General features: G+C 36.5%; 1 long non-coding RNA gene across 2 annotated transcripts in view; it reads left to right on the forward strand.

The window, feature by feature from the left end:
- Positions 1-27,258, forward strand: part of LOC134757821 (uncharacterized) — a 126,396-nt gene that overhangs the window by 32,276 nt on the left and 66,862 nt on the right. Inside the window, exon 1 of one of the 2 annotated variants that reach the window (XR_010132333.1) lies at positions 7,231-7,498. The exons of the other annotated variant lie outside the window; for it this stretch is intronic. This is a non-coding gene — a long non-coding RNA (uncharacterized lncRNA). Of the gene's footprint in view, positions 1-7,230; positions 7,499-27,258 lie in introns of those variants that run through there. 2 annotated transcript variants of the gene reach the window in all.

The following is a 27,258-nucleotide window of genomic DNA, read 5'->3' on the forward strand; positions in this document are numbered from 1 at the left end:
GTGTGGGTCCCTACCTCTGTGGCCTCAGACAGGTTACGTGTGGGTCCCTACCTCTGTGGCCTCAGACAGGTTACGTGTGGGTCCCTGCCTCTGTGGCCTCAGACAGGTTACGTGTGGGTCCCTGCCTCTGTGACCTCAGACAGGTTAGTGTGGGTCCCTACCTCTGTGACCTCAGACAGGTTACGTGTGGGTCCCTACCTCTGTGACCTCAGACAGGTTACATGTGGGTCCACACTTATTTTCTTCATCTCTAATAAGAAATATTTGACAAATCTCATTTTCAAAAGTCTTTTAAGGCCTTTCCACCTTTTTTTTGTTTTTTTTTGAGATGGAGTTTCGCTCTCATTGCCCAGGCTGGAGTGCAATGTCATGGTCTCGGCTCACACAACCTCCGACTCCCGGGTCCAAGGGATTCTCTTGCCTCCACCTCCTGAGTAGCTGGGATTACAGGCACACAACACAATGCCCAGCTCATTTTTTTGTATTTTTAGTAGAGATGGGTTTTCACCATGTTGGTCTGGCTGGTCTCGAACTCCCGACCTCAGGTGATCCGCACACCTCGGCCTCCCAAAGTGCTGGGATTACAGGCATAAGCAACTGTGGCCTGTGAGGGCTTTCTACTTTTAAGATTTCAGGATGTATAGCCTGGGAGGTGAATGGTAGTGTATATATATATACACACACACACACATAAACACACACATATACTGTATATCTATACATATATACTGTATATTATATTATATATTATACTATATCTACTGTGTATTATACTCTATATATACATATCTACTGTATATTATACTATATATATACACACACACATACATGAGACAGAAAGAGAGAAGAGATAGAGAATTTCATGTGAAAATATAAACTGTTAACATAACATTTTGCTTCTCTGAGGAATATTTAGCATGGTTCTCAATCTTCTCTGGAGAATTTAAACATTTTTCTCAGAAGTCAACAGATAGAATGAGGGAGGCGCCATGTGATAGGAGCCAGAGATGAAGGGAGAACAATACAAAGAGTGCTTTGGGAATAATAGTGCAGTAAGGCTAGGGAATACTTCTCTCCAACAAAAAGACCAAGGTCACAGCTATATCTCTTCAGAAGCCAATCTTTCTTTTAAAATGTCGATTTCCATCTATTTCTTGCTTCACAGACATTCCATTCATTGCTGGATTTAAAGTAAAGCCTTTCCATGTGCAACCTTTCTATAGAAAAAGAGAAATATGGGGGACGGTACAGTCTAAGAAGTGATTAAGAATGTCTAGTGGACTTTCCCAGACTGTAAATCTTTACATATATCTGAGCCTGATGAGGTGATTTATTGTGCTGTAATGCACAGTGAATTATACAGACGCTTCTTTTTGATCATACTGCAGAATGGAACTAAATACTAAATACCAAATAGCACTCCCATGATTCTTATAGATGTCATTCATATGGCATATTTATGCTTTTTTATATAGCAATTCTTATTCTTAGCTCTTAGGCAATTATGGATTTTTTTTGTCATTTTAATAATCATGTTCCATTTGAGTTATGCATGGTAGAATTTCTAAGTAGAAAGTCTTGTTTGTATTGAATGTTTTCAGTAAACACTTTGGAAAAAGTCTCTGTTTTTTGATGCTACTTCTGCATGCTTTCTCAACATGATATTACTTGGTATTGTCCTTATTAACCTATAGTACACCGTATTCTGAAAATATTAGAGAGGGTTAAAAATCAGTCATGTATAAATAAAGTTAATGAAATAGAAAGGAAACCACATTCAGGAAATGGAAGGCAGAAGCAAATGTATTAACCGTGAGTTAGAAACAGTTTAGTCTTTGGAATGAAGCAGCGAGTTTAAAAATCTTGTTTGTGATTCACTAGCTTTGTGACCTTGGAGAATTACTTCAGATTTCTGAGTATCAGTTTAGTAGGTGATATCAATTGCAACTTCGCAGAATTATCACAAGTATTAAATAAAGGACTTAGTATCTGGGAGAGCATATAAAATTACTAATAGTTACATTTTTGTTAATATTACCGTTATTGTTATCATACTTATAGTATTTTCTTTCACTGACAATGCGTTTAGGACATAAGGAGAACTATAAAACGGTGCTTCTCCAACTTAAATGCATAGCATGAATCACCTGGAGTTTTGTCAAAATACGAATTCTGACTCAATAGTCCTGCAAACTAAGGAACTCTTGGTAATGCTGGTGCTGCTAGTTCACCAACAGACCATACGTTTTGCAACAGCTATATAGAATGTCCTGTTTCTTTTTTTTAGTCACAAAACATGGCAAACTCTAAAATAAAGCAGCATAACAGATTTAAATATTAACACTCATGTCCTCACAATTTATAATTTCTCCCTCCCTAACAATGGCATAATTCTGATTAAAAATTAGCAAAGAAAAAATTGAAATTAATCTTCCTATTTTTCTTCCTGTAACAAATTCTGGGTGATTACTACTGGGTTACTTGCTGTAGGAAATAGAAAAATTGCTTTGACATAGATCCTTAAGAATCTGTCCCACTACAAGCTTATTTTTGTAGGAAGCTAAAAGATTTATATAAATAAGCATAATTAAAGAGACAAACTAAGAAGTGCAATGCAAGACCTAGGGAAAGTGTTAGAGGAGTCCGGGGAGAGTAAAATTATCCTAAAATAATATCTATACGTAACATTATGCTATCTTCCCTAACCAGCGCTTGACCAAATTGTCACAGTGAACTTTGGTCCTTTCTTATATCTTGGTTTTGGTTGCCACATCCTTCTGTGTGGGGAAGTTCTTGGTTTCCTCATGTAATAATAACAACACTTAAACAGTGTATACTAGATAAGAGGAACTATATTGCTTGCTTTATTTACATAGTTTAGTTTATTTAATTTGCACAATGAACTGTGAAGTAATCAGCATGATTTCCTTCATTTTACATACGAGAAAATGGAGAATCAGCGACATTAAATCATCTCAAGTTTCTAAAATATCCACTCTCACCAGGCTGTTTACCCTCTGTTTTTGTCTGTGTGCTGCTATAACAAAATGCCACAGATTGAGTAATTTATAAAAAACAGAAATGTATTTCTCACAGTTCTGGGGCTGAGAAGTCCGAAATCAAGGCAGTGGAGATTTGGCGGTTGATCCGGACTGCTCTCTGCTCCCAAGGTGGCACCTTCTTGCTTCGTCTTCACGTGACAAAAGTGGGCAAAAATGGGCAACGTAAGGACATGGCAGAAAAGACCGAGGAGCCAGACATTCCTCTAAAGCATCTTTTATTAGGGCATTTATCTCATTCATGAGGGTGGATCCTTCTTCACTTAATCACTTAACCAAAAGCCCCATCTCTTAATATCATTATCCTGGGATTTTAGTTTCAACATACAAACTTTGGATGCGCACATAGGTTCAAATCGTAGCACCCTCCAAATTATAATGCCTCTCCCATGCCTGTTCTCCTTGAAGTACCCTCTGGTTTTGCTCTCTTCATTTTTGCCATCACAATTAACTCTTCAGTTCCATTTCTTTAAGTAATCTCTAAATTTGTAAGATGGTTCCATCTTTTTCTTTTTTGTATATGGCAGACTCTCAAACATATTTGTCATATGAACTAAGTAGGTAAATATGTAAATGCCTGCTAAATTTTAGTGAATGATATCATGGCCTAAAGATTTATCTACCCTTCAGCCACATATATTTGCTTTTAGTAGCAATCCCCGGCCGTATACAAAGTCATGACTCTAGGGGTAAACATTTTAGCCTGTGGGTAAGATGTAAAGCAGTGGTATGTTATAGTGACAACTCACTGTCGTAGCACTGGGACACGCTCCTCTACCTGCTACAAATTGAATCAGCAAAATATATTTGATTTTGTGAGATTTAAATGTATGCTCCTGTTAGCAAAATAAAAGTATGGGAAAACTTTACGGAGTAGATTTAATAGAAATGTTTTCCTCAGTTATCTGCCTTCTTTATTTTTATGTTATGCTTTAAGTCTATGGTCAATGTATAGAGCTATAATTGATGTGCTTTTTCAATTCTGTTCAGAACAGACAGGATAATTTTCTTCTTTTAAATCTTCTTGAATTTTGTCTAACATTTTTTAGTTCCAATTTCTTACTAGATTATACTCCCTTCCCTAACGCTGCTTCGTGATTACTTATACACAAACAATATTATGATAGTTACACATTTAATTCATTTCAGGTGATGATTTTGGTCATAAACATGAGCAGGTTATGAAGTGTTTCAGCCATCCCAGAGCATGGGTCTCAGTCCCTTGTCTAACGTTTCAAAAAAGTCTTGAATTTGTGATGATGCTGTGATGGCCCCTCAGATGTTCTTACACACGTCTTTGCCCCTTGTTCCCTCTAACTTTCCTTTTCTGATAAAAAAGCAAACAACTGCCAAGCTCAAATTGAATTACATTTGGATGCAAGTGTCACTATGCGATGGTTGCCGATAAAAGTACACAAGGAATTTTATCATGGTGAATTAAAGGCAAACAGACTTCAGAGGAATGAGTATGAGCACGAAAATGGCGCATGGTACGCGGATCTCACTGGAAAGTCATGCAGTACACAATGTTTTCACTAGAAAAATCCATTAGCTTTAGCTAAAAATTGAAATTACTTTATAGGAAATCAGGATAAAATATGTGAAAACATTATATTCTGTGCAAGATTAATACCACGTATGGTGTTGAAATGTTTGTGGTCTTGCTTTGATGATGCTAAAAGGTCAGAAACCACAAAGATGCATGTGTGCTGTCATTTGCACAGTTACTAATTTTTCTCATCATTTCCATAATGAGATGTACTGTTTCAACAGAGAAACCCTCTTGAGAGTGGCTCGCGGTGTTTTCAGGCAGCTCGTTTGCTTTCTTGTTTTGGCCTTGGCCAAGGAGTTCAGACAGACTTTTCACTTATTTTCAGCAAGAATGTATTCATTTATTGTTTTAAATAATAATAAATGGATTTTAAAATTACTGTACATTACTGCACCTTAAACTCCATGAGGTCAAGGACTCTATCAAGTTTGGACATCATTTTATACCCTACATCTTGCACAAGGTTTAGAAAAAATGGCATGGAAACCTATTTTTTGAATCAATAAATGAATACATAAAAGAATTCCAAACTCTAGTCCAAGGTTTTAGATTAATAATGTGTTAAAATGCGTAAAATGTATAGACAAAACTATTCTTATTTAGAAGTTTATTCTTTAGTTGGAGAGATAAGATATACGAACATAAAAGCTTAAGGAAAAATAATAAGGGTTTTGAAGTACTTACTATGTGAAAAATTTAGCAGAAATCTTACATCCATTTATTTAACACATTTTATATGTTTCATTATTTATACAGTGCTGATTGGTAGAATTCATATGTGAATAGAACTATAAAAATTTTGAGGATAAGCACTAGAAACAATGAATAGAGTGTTAACATGCAAAACGCAGAAATACTTACATTGGCTAGATGAATAAAAAAGATTTCTGGTTACATGTACACTGATTATTGAGGGATGAGTATGACACTATTATGCCAGAATCAATAAATATTTTAAATAGGGAGAAAACTATAATTATATATCTTTGTGTTCAGTAGAAGTAGTAGTATTTATAAAGTTGAAGTTTGTTAATACCTTGTTCATAGTCTTTTAAAGTTGTTTATAAATAAAATGTGCTCTTAGTTAATTAATGGTTGATATTAATTTAAGTGTTTAAAAATTTTTGACCTCTGAATTGCCTTGTACATATGGAGAAATAAAGCTTGCCTAGAATAATTTCTTGAGTGGAGAATGAATGATCTGGATAGATTTGTTGACAATAAATATGTTTGTACTTATTTTATTAATTCTTTAATCCTCATGAAGAAAAATATAAAAGTCATATTCTAGTATTTTATACCAAGGAAAAAAATTCTTATCTTTTTCCTAAGGAAAAATACATCATGACACAAAAGTAAAGTTAATTAAATTACTTAGTTTATTAATGAACTGTCTATTATTTCTACGGGTTGAAGTAAATTTGATACTCAGTGCTATTTAATCTAATTCTAAAAGCTTGAATGAGTAACGAGTTTTTCATGTAAGGTTAGTTGTAATAAATTATCATTGATTTTCAAATTTAATATTAATTAGCTATTGCATATTCTTAATGGGAAACGAGTGTTTACGAGGCCTTCTCTGGTTGCAAAAAGACCACACCCATTGTAGACTTCTTAGAATACATCACATCTGGCCTCTTTTTTAGAGTGGGGAATTCAACTCATATGTGGCTGGACATTGCTTCTGAACATTTTGAACATTATTTGCCTGTCTTAACTCATACTGGTTGCTGTTCTTTTATAAGTAATCACCATGTTTAGCATGCACTTGAACTATTGTTACTTAGGGTGCTTTACTATTTACAAGTCTCACTAGGACTCTAGGTATTCATTAGTCTCGTGGTGTGTATTTGCTGACAGTCCTGTTATCTTTGCTGATTCAATTACACAGTACCATCCAAGACGCTGCAACACATTATACACAGGGTATGGGTTGTGAGAGCTACAGATTTCAGCTATTATTCAGGCTCAGAAACTTAGAATCTCTGCGAGCTGGAACATGTTACTTAGTCTGGTTTTAAGACCTCTTGTTTTAAGTTAGTCTCAAATTCTTAAAACATAGAATAGGGATGCTAGTAGTGCTCACAGAATTGTAGTAAAGATTAGCTGGGAAAAAAGAGACTATTAAACAGAGCCTGGTATTCAATAAGTATCAGTTGCCTTCCATTAGCAATCTGTGTTGTCATGATTAGAAGATTGCTGGTTTATGTTACAGATCTGTAAGTATAGTCAAAATATGTCAAAATAACAACCAGACAGAATCATATACCATTCCTTCAACATTTCATCTCTAGAATCTAGCCAAATTAGCATCTCTATACAGACAATACTGTTAACACAGATATGTGCTCAAACCTCTCGTTTACTCTTCAGCACTTGTAAGTTACTGGAGATATTTAGGAAGAAGTCTGGGGTTATGGCTTAGTTAAGCTGAGTGGCTAGAAAGTGTTAGATGCTAGAGGGGTGCAGATGGTTGCCTCCTCCAGTTCATTTCTCCAGTGGCCGCACAAGGCATATCCATAGCTCTACTCCTGGGAACTCGTTTCTGGCGTGGGGCTTGTGCGCACCCCAGACCGGGAGGAGCCTGGAGCCTGCTCATTAGTAGCACGGGCAGCTCCTGTGCCTGGAGGAGGGAGGCGGAAGGACAGCCCTGCGCCACCAACAGGAGGAGGGAGCGCGGTAGCTACAGGCAGGGGAGGGAGGGGAAAGAAAAGGAAGGACGGCTCCCAGACAGAGAGTGGGAGAAATCGGGGAGCAGCCGGAGCAGCAGGTCCGGGGGGAGCTGTTCCGCTGCGCTGCGCTCATTATTCACACGGACGCTGCGGAGCTTCCCAGGGCTGCTTCCCAGTCCCCCTGGGTGGAGGCTGCCGTCTAAACCTGACTCCAGGTGAGTTCAGCAAAGAGGTGAACCCAGGGGTCTCGAACCAGAGACGTGGAACTGGCGAGGCTGCTCAGCTCCCCCAAGCGCTGCTGCCTTTATATTTCCCAAATTCACGGAAGGTTCTGGCGGTGGCTGCACAGGCTGGGAGTGGGCGGATGGGCGGTGGGTGGTTGCGATCCTCACAGCCAGCGTGGAGGCATTCGGATGGAATTAGCTTAAGTGAATGGGGTTTTAGGAAATGTCCCCAAAGGCACGCATTATGTATGTGTTTCTAGACAAGCTTTTAAGGCAGAAATTTGGTTTCCCGGATGCCCATTTTGGCCTTCTGTCCTTCCTTTTGCTTGCCTCATGCCCAATTTTCCAAGCCAAGGAAAGGATTGGGAAGGCGTGGAAGTAGAAGGTCTGGGCACAGAATGTGACAGGGCAACCTTGGTCTCTAAGTTTGGGGGTGGGAGTTGGGACTCTTTTCCTTTCAACCTAATTTACTGTCAGCACCAAGTGAGATTTTTTCTATTTAAATAGTTTTCTATTTGTGGTATGATAATTCATGTATGGACTTCGTGTAATTAACATAAATATAATGGAAGGTCGAGAAGTGGTTTATTTTTACCAAGAGGAAAAATTTGTACACTATTTTTTAAAATATTGCTTTGAAAATCTTTAAAATTAATTTTGATTCAGTTGGTGGAAGAGAGCATCACAGACTCACTGCTGGTGGTATTCTTGAGAAGTAATATTTGAATTTTCTAGGTATTGTCCCCAGACTGGCTTAAAGGAATTTAATTTTAGATGTAAATTTTCTGCTTAACATGGAAGATTTTTCCACGAAAATATTAGCTCCATCAGATACACGGTTGCTTAGGGGTAGCTGCATGGAATTATGGGACGGGTGAAATAGAAAAAAAAATTCATCTCTAAGTTATACATGCTGGTGTAATCATATTGATTGGATGATAATGATAATTACAGTAATAATATGATTGAAAGGGTAAGCAAGTAACATATAATACAGTTACTAATATAATCCTGTGATTGAGTTTACCACTTCAGTTCTCTTTTCTGGAATCCCTTAAGTTTGTCACTATTGCACTTTATTTCCTTTGCTTATTGTAGTGGTGTATTAGTTGCATTACTGCTGCTATAACAAATTACCACACATTTAAATAACTTAAAATAACACATATTTATCGTCTTACAGTTTCAAAGGTCGGAAGTCCAAAATCACTTCAATTAGGCTAAGTCAATGTGTCTGCAGTGTTGGTTCCTTCTCGAGGTGCTGAGGGGAGAATCCATTCTCTTGCCTTTTTCTGCTTCTAGTGGCACCTGTATTCATTGTCTTTTACCCATTCCTCCATTTTCAAGGTGCATTGCTTTTGTTTCTGTTTCTGTCTCCGCGTTGTCTCGTCCTTTAACTTCTCTCTACTTCATCTAAAGACTCCTGTGATTACTTTGGACTCACATGGATGATCTGGGATAATCACCTTGTCTGAAGATCCTTAACTTAATCATATCTACAAGTCCCTTTGGCTGTGTAAGGCAGCGCATTCCCAGGGCCTGGAGATTAGGCCAAGAACATCTTTTGGGACTATTATGCAGCCTATCACAAGTGGTAATAATATTTTTGTACCTTGAGAACCTGAAATTAATGTGCTTGCTTATGCATGGAAAAACAATGTATCTGTGGGAGTAACAATTTATTTTTGAACCATTAGAAGGTGTTGATGGGGAAGTTTTCATCTGACTGATAACAGCTACTGATAAATTAAATACCCTTAGATTTGTCAAATCTAGCTTTAGTAAAATGTAAGTAAAAGTATTTGCACTGCTGGGGTCAAAAATATTAATTAAACTCATTATTTATCAAAGCCAACTCCTGGATTACTTAGGTTTAAATTAACATAGAACATTATCTTCCATAGTGCTTATTTGTGAAGCTTAATTCTTGTTTACAAAACCTCATCCATATAAGAAAGCACAGAAAGGTTGGTGTTTTTTTAACCTTTGCAGAATATAAATTTTCAAAGGGATGTTAGACAGTAGTTCCATAATAATTGATGCAGTTCACAAACATTCATTGTGAATATTTTATCTCATGAGTTACATCTATGATACTAATCATAGACTTCTAGAAGAAATTTAACAATGGTCATGTCAGCCTTTCAAATCTTTCTGTAACCTAGAAGAGGATCATTGCATAAGATAGATTCATTTTCCCCTTTATTCCATTGTTGCCAGAGAGAACTTGAAATGCCCTGTTCAAATTAATTTAATGCAAATGAATTCTTGCTGCCTCACAAGTAGTTTGTCCTTCATTTTTCTTAAAATTATATTGTAAACGGATGTGACATGCTTTACTGGTTGTTGTGCAGGGAGCATTGTCCTTCCTAAAAGCTCCCTCATTTGTCAAAATGAAGCCATTAAGAGTAAAGTAAATTTTATTATCTGATCATAGTATCACAATTGACCTTAAAACAATAAATTGTGTAATCACTGTAAATTGCTGAATAGTGTTTGCAGTTGTAGAAATTTCAAAGGAAACCCTGGTTGAGATACAAAGCTGCTATAATCATTTTTAAAATCTTCGTTTTTTTTTTTTACTTTGGAACAGTAGTGCAGTAAGTAAGCACTTTTGCCTTATTGCTCTCTCTGCCTTCCAGCAACCCTCATTCAAATATTCTAAGTTTTTAAGTCTTTTTCATTTCTTTTAATATCGTAACATTTAACAATGTCAAAGAAAGAATAAATTTTCTGAAGATCAAGCTAAAAATAAAGAGAGGTTGGTGTAAATGAACATCAAATTAACAAGAGTGATTATGAAAAGTAATTTTTGAAAAGGGCCAAAGATCCCTTTGCACATAAATGCAAAAGAATTTAGTGAAATGAGGTGAAACTGGAATAAAGAACTCTACTGATGCTTAAGTAACTCTTAATGAGAATGAGTAATGTACATGCATATTTTTAGCTCCCAGTTTCAGAGATACAGTAGTTGTACAACAAATGGTCCTTTCCTGCTATTAAGGAAGCCTCTCCTCCTCCAGCCATGCTATTCCTCAGAGCAAGCGCTTCAACTGAGTTTTCAGCAACCATAAGTAAGAAGGATGGTATGATAGGCTGCGTGTACATATGGCCCTCATTAGCAGGCCAGCTGTTCCTTTTGCCCACCCACATCACTGGGGACATATGGCATTACTTTGACTGTGGAAACAAGTGTGTGTGGACATATCTTGGTATGAGTAAAAGACTGTTGATTGTCTTTCTCTTGTCGCTCGTGCAACCAACTGTCTCCTTGTGGAAATCATATTATCCATAACACTAGATTTGAGGACGATAAATGACGTTGTTATTATTAACTGAATTTGCCTCTCTAGTTTGATCACAAAACCAGTGAATGTTTGCTTATGGAACATGTAAAGTTTATAGAAGATAGAAAGCTTACAGAAAGAAATGATGGCTTTTCTAAGCATAAGAGTCAGGTCTTTTTCAATAAAAAACTAACTCATTCAAAAATTCAAGAATTACATAAAACCAGAACAGCAGAGGGTTCAGAAATGCTATTGAGATCATTTATTATAAAATAGCCAATTAATGAAATGTAATAGTGAGTCTGTTGTTGTTAGTTGTGACTATATGGAGAAATTAATGAGAAAATATAAGATAGGCTGGAATGAAGAGAGTCATCTGATCCCAGCATAATTCATTTTATGTAGTTCACCATATTGTAACTTTTAAAAAAAATTATTAATTTTTTCAATACTGTAAATTCTGAATTTGCAATATGAGGCTTTTCAATACTTGCAACAAGTGTGTATTTTTCAGAGGTGGCTCTAGAATTACATATCGGGGCTTGCAAGCTGCATTCTGATAAGAAGGCAAGGCTAGAGGACTCATGTTGAGGTGGCATTTGCACAGAACTTGATTTAGATAACATACATCAATGGTGTAGAGAGAAGAGCGGGTGATGTTGCTGAAGATTATAAGGGAGATAATAGCACTGAAAGGCACCTTTTGCTACCCCTGCTGGCCTATTTGTATATTCAGCTGTGTAGCATATTTCTTGTATAATTACATAGTAATTTCACACACTACATTAAGAAAATCTGAACAATTTCTACTAAACTCGTGTTTTCTAAATATTACCAATATTTGGATAGGTAACATTTATAAAAACAGTATTTCTAGATAGATATAGATGATAAATGTTCATCTATATCTATAGAGCTGATAAATTTTCAAAACCCTTTGAATATCACTTGTACTACAAAGTCTTGTTTCAGTTTCAGTGCCATGGCACATTGATTAATCACCACTAAAGCGGTACATGAAATATTTGGCAATATAGGTGTCAAGATATTTGGTAATGGTGATTGATGCACAGAATGCAGCACCATTATTGTTATGCAGTGGCCTTGAGAACTCTGGTTTTCATCTTTGTTCACCTTGATAGAGAACAAACTAACAACTTCAAATTATCTGATCCATCAAAAAATGTATTTCCTTGAAACTCACTGATTTATTTATTATTTTGGGGGGATCACCATTATTTGCTGTATTAAAATATCAAATGATCAACGTATTATACCAACGTGGCAGCTCACATGGTAGGCAACAGAATGAAAACAAACAGGTTTACTACCAAGAATTATACTATATTGCTTTTATTGACAGAAAAAGCGTACAGATAATTTTATTCAGAGATTTTATGTGAATTATTTTGATAAGTGTACCCATATATTTATAACTGACCTTTCTTTGTCAAGTGTGTGCCCACACACATATTCATACTAAATCAATCTTAGAGATCTTACCCAAAGATTGAATTTCTTAAAGTGACTGTTCCAAATACGTATCATTTATTGCAAAAAAAGTCACAAAATGGCAATATAAGGAGGCATAAAAGTGAAGATAAAGGGGGAGATAATGGTTAAAAACACCTGTAAATGAATAATTGATTTTGATTTAAATTCTCTTCAGTTCTTAGCTGATGAAATGAATATAAATGAAATTATTATGCAAAACACCTCTATTTGTTGTATATGCATGTACATATACGTGTTACAAATACAAAACTGATGGGATATGATTTAACATATATTCACACTCATAATGTGCATATATGTACATAATGAAAATGAGTGCTTGTTTTATATATATATATATATATATATATACACACACACAAGTACACATATTGCATACTTTCATTTTTTAAAACTTTAAGTCCTGGGATACATGTGCTGAACATGCAGGTTTGTTACATAAGTATACATGTGCCATGGTAATTTGCTGTACCTATCAACCCATCATCTAGGTTTCAAGCTCCACATGCATTAGCTATTTGTCCTAATGCTCTCCCTCCCCTTACCCCCACCCACGCACAGGCCCCAGTGTGTGATGTTCCCCTCCCTGTGTCCACATGTTCTCATTGTTCAGCTCCCACTTATGAGTGAGAACATGCAGTGTTTCGTTTTCTGTTCCTGTGTTAGTTTGCTGAGGATGATGGTTTCCAGCTTCAACCATATCCCTGCAAAGGACATGAACTCATCGTTTTTTATGGCTGCGTAGTATTCCATGGTGAATATGTGCCTCATTTTCTTCATCCAGTCTATCATTGATGGGCATTATGTTGGTTCCAAGTCTTTGCTATTGTAAATAGTGCCACGATAAACATACGTGTACATGTGTCTTTATAGTAGAACGATTTATAATCCTTTGGGTATATATCCAGTAATGGGATTGCTGGGTCAAATGGTTTTTCTGGTTTTATATCCTTGAGGAATCACCACATTGGCTTCCACAATGGTTGAACTATTTTACAACCCCACCAACAGTGTAAAACTGTTCCTATTTCTCTGCATCTTCTCCAGCATCTGCTGTTTCCAGAATTTTTAATGATCACCATTCTAACTGGTGTGAGATGGTATGTCATGGTGGTTTTGATTTGCATTTCTCTAATGACCAGTGATAATGAGCTTTTTTTCATAAGTTTATTGGCCACATACATGTCTTCTTTTGAGAAGTGTCTGTTCATATCCTTTGCCCACTTTTTTATGGGGTTGTTTGTTTTTTTCTTGTAAATTTGTTTAAGTTCTTTGTAGATTCTGGATATTAGACCTTGTGTCAGATGGATAGATTGCAAAAATTTTCTCATATTTTGTAGGTTGCCTGTTCACTCTGGTGATAGTTTATTTTATTGAGCAGAAGCTCTTTGGTTTAATTAGATTCCATCTGTCAATTTTGGCTGTTGTTTCAAGTGTCATTGGTGTTTTAGTCATGAAGTCTTTGCCCGCACCTATGTCCTGAATCGTATTGCCTAGGTTATCTTCCAGGGTTTTTATAGTTTTAGGTTTTACATTTATGTTTTTAATACACCTTGAGTTAATTCTTTTATAAGGTGTAACGAAGGGGTCCAGTTTTTCTTTTCTGCATATGGCTAGCCAGTTTTCCCAGCGCCATTTATTAAATAGGGACTCCTTTCCCCATTGCTTGCTTTTGTCAGGTTTGTTGAAGATCAGATGGTTGTAGATGTGTGGTGTTATTTCTGAGGCTTCTGTTCTGTTTCATTGGTCTATATATCTGTTTTGGTATTAGCACCATGCTGTTTTGGTTACTGTAGCTTTGTAATATAGTTTGAAGTCAGGCAGCGTCATGCCTCCAGCTTTGTTCTTTTTGCTTAGGTTAGTCTTGGCTCCACAGGCTCTTTTTTGCTGCCATATGAAATTTAATGTAGTTTTTTTCTAGTTCTGTGAAGAAAGTCAATGGTAGCTTGATGGGAATAGCATTGAATCTATAAATTACTTTGGGCAATATGGCCATTTTCATGATATTGAGTCTTCCTATCCATGAGGATGGAATGTTTATCTATATGTTTGTGTCATGTCATTTCCTTGAGCTCTGGTTTGTAGTTCTCCTTGAAGAGGTCTTCACATCCCTTGTAGGTTGTATTCCTAGGTATTTTGTTTTCTTTATAGCAATTGTGAATGGGAGTTTACTAATGATTTGGCTCTCTGCTTGTCTATTATTGGTGTATAAGAATGACTGTGATTTTTGCACATTAATTTTATATCCTGAGACTTTGCTAAAGTTGCTTATCAGGTTAAGGAATTTTTGGGCTGAGGTGGTGGTGTTTTGTAAATATACAATCATGTCATCTGCAAACAGAGACAATTTGATTTTCTCTCTTCCTATTTGCATACCTTTTATTTCTTTCTCTTGCTTGACTGCCCTGGCCAGAACTTCCAACACTATGTTGAATAAGAGTGGGGAGAGAGGGCATCCTTCTCTTGTGCCAGTTTTCAAAGGGAATGCTTCCAGCTTTTGGCCATTTAGCATGATATTAGCTATGCATTTGTCATAAATAGCTCTTATTATTTTGAGATATGTTCCATCAATACCTAGTTAATTGAGAGTTTTTAGTATGAGGGGTGCTGAATTTTATTGAAGGCCTTTTCTGCATCTATTGAGATAATCATGCAGTTATTGTCATTGGTTCTGTTTATGTGATGGATTACATTTATTTATTTGCATATGTTGAACCAGCCTTGCATGCCAGGCATGAAGCCAACTTGATGGTGGTGGATAAGCTTTTTGATGTGCTGCTGGATTCGCTTGCCAATATTTTATTCAGGATTTTCGCATTGATGTTCATCAGCAATATTGGCCTGAAATTTTCTTTTTTTATTGGGTCTCTGCCAGGTTTTCAAATCAGAATGATGCTGGCCTCATAAAATGAGTTAGGGAGGAGTCCTTCTTTTTCTATTGTTCAGAATAGTTTCAGAAGGAATGGTACCAGCTCCTCTTTGTACCTCTGGTAGAACTCGGCTGTGAGTACATCTGGTCCTGGGCTTTTTTTGGTTGGTAGGCTAGTAATTACTGACTCAATTTCAGAACTTGTTATTGGTCTATTCAGGGATTTGACTTCTTCCTGGTTTAGTCTTGGGAGGGTGTATGTGTCCAGGAATTTATCCATTTCTTCTAGATTTTCTAGTTTATTTGTGTAGAGGTGTTTACAGTATTCTCTGATAATAGTTTGTATTTCTGTGGCATCAGTGGTAATATGCCCTTTATCATTTTTTAATGTGTCTATTTGATTTATCTCTCTTTTCTTCCTTATTAGTCTGGCTACCGGTCTATCTATTTTGTTAATCTTTTCAAAAAACCCACTCCTAGATTAATTGATTTGTTTGAAGGTTTTTTCATCTTTCTCCCCCATTCAGTTCTGCTGTGATCTTAGTTATTTCTTGTCTTATGCTAGGTTTTGAATGTGTTTGCCATTGCTTCTTTTGATTGTGATGTTAGGGTGTCTGTTTTAGATCTTTCCCACTTTCTGATGTGGGCATTTAATGCTATAAATTTCCCTCTAAACACTGTTTAACGTGTGTCCCAGATATTCTGGTATGTTGTGTCTTTGTTCTCATTGGTTTCAAAGAACTTATTTATTTCTGCCTTAATTTTGCTATTTACCCAGTAGTCATTCAGAAGCAGGTTGTTCAGTTTCCATGTAGTTGTGCAGTTTTGAGTGAGTTTCTTAATTCTGAGTTCTAATTTGATTACACTGTGGTTTGAGAGATTGTTTGTTATGATTTTCGTTCTTTTGCATTTGCTGAGGAGTGTTTTACTTCCAATTATGTGGTTGATTTTAGAATAAGTGCTATGTGGTGCTGAGAAGAATGTATATTCTGTTGATTTGGGGTGGAGAGTTCCGTAGATATCTATTAGGTCTGCTTGGACCACAGCTGAGTTCAAGTCTGAATATCCTGGTTAATTTCCTGTCTTGTTGATCTGTCTAATACTGATAGTGGGTTGTTAAAGTTTCCCACTATTATCGTGTGGGAGTCTAAGTCTCCTTATAGGTCTCCAAGAACTCGTTTTATGAATCCTGGTGCTCCTGTATTTGGCGCATATATATGTAGGATAGTTAGCTCTTCTTGTTGCATTGATCCCTTTACTACTATGTAATGCCCTTCTTTGTCCTTTTTTATCTTTGTTGGTTTAAAGTCTTTTTTATTAGATACTAGGATTGAAACCCCTGCTTTTTTTTCTTTCTTTCCATTTGCTTGGTAAATATTTCTCCATCCCTTTATTTTGAGCCTATGTGTGTCCTTGCAAGTGAGATGGGTCTCCTGAATACAGCACACCTATGGGTATTGAGTCTTATCCAATTTGCCAGTCTATGTCTTTTAATTGGGGCATTTAGCCCATTTATATTTACAGTTAATATTGTTATGTGTGAATTTGATCCTGTCATCATGATGCTAGCTGGTTATTTTGCACATTAGTTGAAGCAGTTTCTTCCTAGTTTCATTGGTTTTTATATTTTGGTGTGTTTTTGCAGTGGCTGGTAATGGTTTTTCCTTTCCATATTTAGTGCTTCCTTTAGGAGCTCTTGTAAGGCAGGCCTGATGGTGACTAAATCTCTCAGCATCTACTTGTCTGTAAAGGATTTTATTTCTCATTCACTTATGAAGCTTAGTTTGGCTGGTTATGAAATTCCATATGTACATCATGAAAACGAGTGCATGTGATATACATACATACATACACACACACATTGCATACTTTCATTTTTATGTCCGTTACTTTTCTGATTTCATCAGCAGCCAACTAAAGAAAATAGAAAAAAAATGGTAATTTGATCTTTCATGTTCTTCATCTTCCAGCTTCACACTTATAGTTTTCTATTTTTATTGTTATTGTGATCAGAATGAAAAAGTATACCATAGAATCAGAATCAGGTCAGAATCAACAAATATACTATAATGTTTGTACATGCTTTCAATGCAGTTTGTCTCTGCAAAGGTGTGTTTGTTTCTATGCACATGTGCATGTACACAAGTGTGTAAATAAGTGTTTTATTCATGATGAGAAAGGCTGGTCAAAATTATTCTGAATGAGGTAGAACCACTACAGCAGATAATTAGGTATCTAGCAATAAAAAAATCATCAAACATGTTTCTAAGCATCTACTCAGTATCTGGCACAATGTTAAGTAGTATAAATATAATCATAAGCAAAATTCACCTTCTACCCCCAATGGTATATGTGTAGAACAAATTGGTAAAGCTGGAGTACATTTCAGGACCAAAAACAGTTTCTGTATAGTTCCCACTTCATCAAGACCATGTTATATACTACTCATACACTTAAGCCATAAGTAAGCAATTCTTCCATCCACCCTTTTACAGGGTAGTGGTGGGGAAGAAGAGCTGACTGTCATGCTTGAATTCACATAATTTCATAATTAAATAATTTTGTGTTATGTAATCTCAATAAACCTAAAATCCAATATATGATAAAGGTAGTGTTTCAAATCAGTGGATAAGTGATAAATGGTTCATAAAATGGTGTTCAGATAATTGGCTATATGTATCTTATAGGTGTAATATGTCATTCATAAATACTAATTCCGGAGTGGATGTCAAATACACTTTTTTGAAATATAAAGAAAAAATACCATAGACAAATATCACTTGTAACATTACGGTTAAAATTAAATATCTAAACATAGCACTAACCAATAACAGAAAATTTTTAAAAAAATATTCATGGATTGGAATTTGTTAAAATATAAAACTTTTCTATTTCAGAGGATACCATGAATATGTGTAAAAAGCAAATATCGAATCAGCAGCAAGTGTTTGCAATTCACTTGACATATTTAAAATATGAGTAGTTCCAACAAATCATAAATAAATGATTAGTAGTCCAATAAAAAAAGACAAAGTACATTGACAGTAAACTGTATGAAACTCATGAACACTAAATGTATTAGATTCTCTATTGTTAAAAAAATGCAAAAACAATAGAGAGCATTATTGATATGGAGTTAATATTTTAACAAAATTATTAATTTTATCCATGTTATGAGTAAATATATACATCCAAAAACCCTTATTTTCTCTGAAAGTTGTCACTTATGAGTCTATTTTGAAAATGTTTAAAGAATAGAAATTAATTAACTTTAATAAATAGGCATTCCTATTGAGGGAAAACAGACATTTCCATAATTTTTCTTCTGTTTCTAATATAGTAGATGGTAGGAAAATAATGACAAATGCATGTTCATACCTGGATAATATGCATTCCATTAGTTCTTTTAAACTTTTGCATTCTCAAAACTATATTGATACCTCAAAGCGAACCCTTTGTTGTTGAAAGCAGCCTTTTGAGTATAAAGACACACATATCACTTTCCTTAAATCTTATATAAGGCAGGGGCCTAGATGCCTATCAGAAAATGTGTTTCAAGAATGCTTTTTTAGTAGTTCCTGTGGCCTTATCTTATAGAGGGAGTTTTTTTTTTTTAAATACACACAGTTTTTGATGTACATTTTTATTGGAAAGAGCTTTTATTTCCTTAAATGTTTTTTTGTCTAAGTGTGGAAAGTATCCTGCAGTGGAATTTAGTGGAACAGATGCTTATTGTGATAGATGAGATGAACTTGCTTCTCTAAGCATGCATGGGCATGAAATGCATCTGGCTTCTGTACATAAAAGTCAGTTATGTTCCCAAATGTGTTTCTGCATTTACACAGACATTTAGGGGCAGACACCCTACTATTCCCTCAAAAGGCGGCTCTGCTTAATTATGAAGTTCAAGTTAGACCAGAAGTTGGAAAATACTAAATTCCACATTGCAGACAGAGCCTGAGCAGGTGATGTCACCACTGCATACTAAGGTGGCAAGTCCTCAGAGAAGTCACTTATCACCTTACCATGGAGAAAAATAACTGTGTCCAGAACACAAGAGGATGTTGTAAAGTAGCATACAATCAAGTGTGCAAACCTGTGCAATATATACCAGATGAAATCCAGTTCAGAGGAGGAAATAAGGGTAGGCTCAGGAAAACAAATAAATGAGGATATGCTTTAAAAAGTAGGACTTAATGTAAACAGTCATGAGAGTAAAGACTATTGCTAAGCACATGGGAAACATAAACCAGGCTTTCAGGAATGAGTCTGGCACATGTGTGCACTGGTAGGAGGTGTAATGTGCAGAAATCCGGACTTTTGTGGCATAGCAACTACAGTTCCTTTTCTATTGTCCAGATAACCTTAAATATTCCCTTATAAAGTAATATTTTAAAAAGGCCATCTACTGTGCACAATGTGTTAGCATCAAGGACATGAAATTTATCTGGAATATACCAAAACTTTAATCAATAGACTAGGACCAAAGCTTTTAAAAATAGGTTTTTTTAGATAAATCATTATAATTTATTATTTCCTTGCCATAGGTAAGGCATGATACATAACTTTACTCTTTTCTCAGTTACTTAGTGTGTAGGTAGAATAATGACCCTTAGTAGGATGACCTTTTGAATATGTTGTTAGGCAGCATGGGAGCATTATGGTTGCAGGTGGAATTCAGATTGCTAATCACCTGACCTTAAAATGGAGAGATTACCCTGAATTATCTAGGTGGGCCCACTGTAGTCACAAAGAACCTTCAAACAGGAAGGCCGAAAGACCAGAGTGAGTAGAAGAGCTTGGGGAAACTGGAGCCGACGCTGAAGTGATGTGCTGTGTCGATAGAGGCAGAGGCCAAGAGCTCAGGGATACATGTGACCCCTCAAACCTGGTGAATTCTCTCCTGGAATCTCCAGACAAAATATAGACTTGATGATAACTTGATTTTAGCACACTAAGACCCATTTTGGACTTCTGACCCACAGAAGTATAAAGAAAAAAATGTGTTGTTTTAAGCCTCTGAGTTTGTGTTAATTTATTATAACAGCGGAAAGAAACTAACACAGTAAGACAGTTTTTATTTTTCTTTATTTGATGTATAGAATTAAACTGGATATTCTAGGAAATATTGGGAATTTCTTTTCTTTTTTTTTTCTTTTTTTCTTTCTTTTTTTTTTTTTTTGTTGAGACTAGAGTCTCGCTCTGTGGCCCAGGCTGGAGTGCAGTGGTGTGACCTCGGCTCACTGCAAACTCCGCCTCCGGGGTTCACGCCATTCTCCTGCCTCAGCCTCCCAATCAGCTGGGACTACAGGCGCCCGCCACCACGCCCGGCCAATTTTTTGTATTTTTAGTAGAGACGGGGTTTCACCGTGTTAGCCAGGATGGTCTCGATCTCCTGACCTCATGATCCACCCGCCTCGGCCTCTCAAAGTGCTGGGATTACAGGCGTAAGCCACCGCGCCCAGCCGGGAATTTATTTTCTTAAGGTGGTTGGTTCTTCATATTAGAATAATGAGAACCATTGAGAAATTAAGTATTCTATTTTGTGAAGAATGATTATATAAACAGTATGAAGGTTAAAAAACGGGCGGGGCCGGCTGGGCACAATGGCTCATTCATGTAATCCCAGCACTTTGGGAGGCCGGGGCAGACGGATTGCTTGAGCCCAGGAATTTCAGATCAACATGGGCAACATGGTGAAATTCCATCTCTACAAAAAATACAAAAACTAGGCAGACTTGGTGGCTAGCGCCTGTAGTCCTAGCTACTCAGGAGGCTGCGGTGGAAGGATCTGAGCCCGGGAGGTGGAGGCTGCGGTGAACCGTGATTATGCCACTGCGCTCCAGTCTGGGTGACAGAATGAGACCCTGTCTCCATTAAATAAATAGATAAATAAATAACTAAAAGGGGAGGGTGTCTTTTGAAGGCTATTAAAGTCATCTAAGTGTCCTCTGATTATATGAGGCTGGGATGGTGCATGGAAGGTTGTGTCGAATAACCTGATACTCTTTCTGAAACTATAGAAGCATTAGTAATTTTAGCCTGAGAGTGCTATAATCTGGGATAATTTGGTCCAATACTTCCAGGGAGGGTTGAAGTTTTGAGATAGCTTGAGTTATTTCAGTTGAAGACCAGAATATGAGGCAACTGGATACTCAATTATAATTCAGTTTCTACTCTTTATATTAGGTATGTATTTGCCAGCCGCTTATGTGTGGGACATTATGTTAAAAGTAATGCAGCCATAGTGTAGAGGTAGAAGCAGATGAAAAGTACTACAATAGTCATATAGATGAGGTACTGGAAAGAAGCAGAGTTGAAAAATTGGAGATGACAGTTTTCCAGAGCCATAGGATTAAAACCAAATAGGATTACAACAGATTCAATTCACTCAAGATGTCTAACTTGGTAATAGGTCAGAAAACTAAATTTGTCATATTTTCTTAAAAGTAAACAAAAATGTTCCTTTTGATAAAAAATGTGTAGTGCACCTTCGGATTTGATTTTTCTTTATATTCTGTAAACTGCTCACAGTAAAACAGAAAAAAAATCTGACAAATACGATGATCCTTAAATCTTGTAAGAGTATGATGTTCATCCAAAGAATAGAGGTTTTGCTAGGAAGGCCCTAAGCAAGGAATCAAATTTCCTTTTGCAAGAAATAAAATTCTCAAAAGTTCCCTGCACCTTGGAAAGGCTCTGGTTGAAATTAATAGCACAACATTATTTATTTAAATTTTAACTTTTAAGTTCAGGGGTACAAGTGCAGGTTTGTTACAGAGGGAAGCTTGTGCCATGGGGTTGGTTGTACAGTTCATTTCATCACCCAGATATTAAGGCTGATATCCATTAGTTGTTTTTCCTGATCCTTATAGCAAATATTACCCCCATTAAGTTTTATGGTTACTTTTTTCTTATCTTCTGATTAATGCCATTAGATTCACAAATTGAAATTATTTTTCAGTAGTTTAATTCCCTCTAGAAGGTTTAAAAACTGTTTCCTAATTTGCTAAGTCTTCTTTCTTTGTTAGTCTTCTAAAAAACTATATTAAATGGAATTCATGTGCTCAGGCACACTTTCACTAAAAGCATATCTTCAACATTTGCCCTGTTTAAAAGTTCTTAAGGTGTTGAGGAACATTAGGTATCAGAGTTTATGGCATTTGATTAATCTGAATAAATCTTGGCATCAGATTGAATTCAGCAAAAATAACAGTGATAAATCAAAGAGCAATATTTGAAATGTCTCCATCAAACATTTTAAATCAATTTTTAAGTTCACTAATTTAAGTCATTACACTTGGCCGTAATATAGTAGATTTTTAAATGAAGCTCAGTCGAACTTGGCAGATATCATATACCAACTTTTAATAGTCATAACAATTCCTGTACCTCATTTGGAAAAAGATTATTTCCAGAGCATCAGTGCTTTGACCAGAAAGGCATTTATTATTCTGTAACACTTTTCTTGAGAAATTAGCATGATTTATCATTTGAGTACGCGCTCTCAGATAGGATTCTAATATTTGGGTGTGAATAAAACTTCAGGGCATTAAAAGCAGCTGGAAGATAGACAATAGGACAATCATCCTCTCTTGTCATTCTCTATCAAGGTCCTCTTTAAGTATTGGCCTAAACAGCTATAACTTTATGGTGAAAACAAACTGCTTGGATATAGCGTTAAAGGTTGAAATAATGAATTATACATAAATCTATTTAGTTCAGTTATATTCTGTTGAATTGGAAGAAAATCCAATTTTTAAATGTCTCTGCATTTCTTGAAGTTAGGAATAAACGCTGGGGTGGGGTGTCCTGAAATAATGAGGTCTAGAATAATTTCTGTTGTTAAATTTACTTTTTAGCAGGATAAGTCTACTAAAATCAATATGAATGGAACCTTCAATGTACCACTTAAGATAATTAATCTTTGAGAGGTTAAGTAACTATTACAAGGTAATTTACCTAATTAGCAACTAAGCCAACCGATTTTTAGATTTCTTAACTTTAAGACTATTGCTCACATAGTCACGTAAAGTATATCTTCCACATAGTCACAGGAAATCACAAGCTAACACGAGCAGGTAGCACAAAATATATGTTCCACACAGAATGCAGAACAAAAAAAGACACTTTTAAAATCCTTTTCCCTTTTCCAAATTCATCTTTAAAAAGTTTCTTGTGGAATTTCCCAAATGCCAGCATGGCCACATATAATACAGATTGATTACTCAGACCTCTAATGAGAAACACTTAGAATTACGCTAAACAAGGAACATTCTATATTGATTTAACAAATTCTCCTCTTTCTACTGATAGTTTCTCCTAAAATAAAATGTAACATGTTTGTCTTGTTTGGAGTCTGTATAGAAAAAGTGAGATAACTGAAGATATAGACACACAGGTGTATGTGTGTCTGTGTGTTCCTGTGAATTATAGTCTTTCTTTAATAGTTTTCTCTTTTTTTAAAATATACTTTAAGTTCTAGGGTACATGCGCACAACGTGCAGGTTTGTTACATATGTATACATGTGCCATGTTGGTGTGCTGCACCCAGTAACTCATCATTTACATTAGGTATATCTGCTAATGCTAACCCTCCCCTCTCCCCCCAACCCACAACAGGCCCCAGTGTGTGATGTTGCCCTTCCTGTGTCCATGTGTTCTCGTTGTTCAATTCCCACCTATGAGTGAGAACATGCGGTGTTTGGTTTTTTTGTCCTTGCAATAGTTTGCTGAGAATGATGGTTTCCAGCTTCATACATGTCCCCACAAAGGATATGAACTCATCCTTTTTTATGGCTGCATAGTACTCCACGGTGTATATGTGCCACATTTTCTTAATCCATTCTATTATTGATGGACATTTGGGTTGGTTCCCAGTCTTTGCTATTGTGAATAGTGCCACAATAAACATACATGTGCATATGTCTTTATAGAAGCATGATTTATAATCCTTTGGTTATATATATATATTTATTTATTTATTTATTTTTGAGACAAGTCTCGCTGTGTCTCTCAGGCTGGAGTGCAGTGACCCAATCTCAGCTCACTGCAAGCTCCGCCTCCCGGGTTCACATCATTCTCCTGCCTCAGCCTCCCAAGTAGCTGGGACTACACGCGCCCGCCACCACGCCCGGCTAATTTTTTGCATTTTTAGTAGAGACGGGGTTTCACTGTGTTATACAGCATGGTCTCGATCTTCTGACCTCGTGATCCACCTGCCTTGACCTCCCAAAGTCCTGGGATTACAGGCATGAGCCACTGTGGCCGGCCTCTATTTAAGTTAGCCCTGTCCAGTGCGAACCAGCATTTCACAGATAGAAACTGTTTTTGCAAAAAGCAGGTATACACCTATCCATAGTGCAGACATTATGCCTACTTATTTCTCTGTAAATAGATCTTTCATTTTAACAAGTACTTCACCTTCACAAAATTTAGTTTGAGTCAGTGAACTCTTATCCAGATGCTATACCTTGGCCAGGCCATCAAGAATTAAGCCTCACAGATAGGTTGTTTCCATTTCCTTTAACAAAGTTTATCAGTCCTGGGTTACTTCTTGATTTCTTGCCAGTGGTCACTTTAAGGCTTTAGATCTTTTGCTCAATATCATCTTCAGGCAAGTTCAGCCATCATTTTAGTGGCTCAACATTTACATGAAACGACCATTACAAACCTCTATTCCCCATTTTTTGACATCTTTATTTCCATTACTTTTTTCCTTTCCTCCACTTTATTGTCATCAAATCTGAAACATTTTCTATAAGGGTATGTACCACCAGGATCTAGATGCAAATATTCTGCCTCCTGGACATCACTCCTTGCAAGCTCATTGGCTCGGATATCCTCATTTCTACAATCCTTCATTTTTACTGAGACTCTCCTTAGGACACAGCTGCTGCTGCTCCCTCACAATCCATCGGTACTGTCTTGCTTTCAGTTTCCACGTTTTGCTCCTCAAATGCCGTAGTTCATTTGTACTCTCTTGCTTTCAGTTTCCACATTTTCCTCCTCAAATGCCATAGTTCATTTTTAGCATTCCCTTGCAGCTACCCTGAGCTTCATTTTCCCACCATTAATAGATTTGTTTCTATTTCTCTTCCCAAATTTTAAATATTGATGTTTTAAGGGTTCTGTCCTAATTGCTCTTCTTTTCTCTCTACACACATACTCTTTCTAAGCTCTAAACACTACTAAACAGCTAATAATTTCCACTTTTAGAGTTTGGCCCAGACTTTTATTCTGGGAGTTGATGATTTACATGACAATAGCACTCGAATAATTCAGAGGTAACATGTCCCAGTTTCCTACATGTCAGTAAGTGGCACTGCCAGCCATGCTAGATGCTTATAAGTCATTTTTGGCCCTTCCTCAATATTCTGACAATATCCAATTCAACATTCATTTAAAAAATATTTTGGTTCCAAATATATCTGTAATTTCCTCCACTTATTTTGACTTCCAATGTCCCCAGCCTAGCCAGATCCACATATTTTCTTACCTACTCTATTTTCTTAGGCTCATCCTTAGTCAACCAACTTTAATTCTTAATTTCCTACACTCTGTTAGCTACATAGACACCAAAGTGATCTCTTAACATGTCTTTCAGTTTCCAACTCTCCCACTTTTCTGGTGTACTTGGGCTAAGACCTATGTTCCTCATCATTACTAATGAAGACCTGTACAGTTTCACATACCCTTCTCTTTCAGCCACATCTCACATTAGTCCTTTTGTACTTCATCCAGATTCCTACTTTTCAGTTTTTTCATTTCATCCAATTCACAGATTTCTTCCACATGCCAAGATCTTGCTCATACATTAGGGTCCTTGAGCACTGTGGGTTTTTTCCTAAAAGACAGACCTTTCTGTATTGTATGAAAAGCTAACTCTTTTTATTCTCAGGTCTTAGCTTAAATATTCTCACTTGAAAGAAGTAGTTAGAATCTGTATAATCCAAATTAGTATTTCTTTTTTTCTTTTTCTTTTGAGACAGGGTCTCACTCTGTCACCCAGGCTGGAGTGCAGTGGCACAATCTTGGCTCACTGCAACCTCTGCCTCCGGGGTTCAAGCAGTTCTCCTTCCTCAGCCTCCTGAGTAGCTGGGACTACAAGCACGCACCACTACACCTGGCTAACTTTTTTATTTTTAGTAGAGATGGGCTTTTGCCATGTTGATCATACTGGTCTCAAACTCCTGGACTCAAGTGATCCATCCGCCTTGGCCTCCCAAAGTGCTGGGATTACAGGCATGAGCCACCACGCCCAGCCCAAATTCATATATCTATATATAAAAATTATATGTATGAATCTTATATAATCTGAATTAAGACTATATCTGTCTCATGTTCCCCCCAACACCCTTGTTGTGTATTCAGTCCCTTGCTTGACTTTGCATGTGAACACATTTTGTAATGATCTCCTCTCTTTGCTTAGTTGGATTTCTGTACCTGTCTTCGTCTTCAGAATTAAAACCCTAGGAGTACAGGACTATGGCTTTCTTACTCACCACAGCAGCTCCGTAACTAAGATAGCATCTGATACGTATTTGTTAAGGGAATTGATTAAATATAGACCACTAGGTCCAGTGGAGTCCACAGTCTATTCACTTCATGTAGTTTCCAAGAAACAAAGGTTTCTCAACCTATATTAATGAATGAGATATGGGCCAGGGTATCTGGTCTGGCTGGAGATGGCTTAACTTTGAGTTCACTAGAGAGAATATCAGTGTAAGCAGGAATGCTTTTACTCACTTCAGGAATTTCATGGTGTTTAGGACGAAAAATCACCCTGCTTCTCTGGAGAGACTTGAGGGCTCTATGGCTCCTGTGGGCTCTCAAACTATCGGAAGATGACTACTAAACCTGAGTTTTCAGGTCTCTTAGTTACATTCATTTAAACTTAGACATAGATGTTTTGTCACTATTTTAAGTTGTTTTTCACTGAAAAGTCAGTCTGAATATAGAGCCTTATTTCATTCAGATCAGAAAAACTGGGTTACTGTGAAATCTGTTTATCTATAATTTTAAGTAAGTACAATTTTATAAAGCAGTTATTCCTAACTTGAGAGGCCTGGAGGATTTAT

Source organism: Gorilla gorilla, chromosome 21 (genome assembly GCF_029281585.2).
Source record: "Gorilla gorilla gorilla isolate KB3781 chromosome 21, NHGRI_mGorGor1-v2.1_pri, whole genome shotgun sequence".
NCBI lineage: Eukaryota > Metazoa > Chordata > Mammalia > Primates > Hominidae > Gorilla > Gorilla gorilla.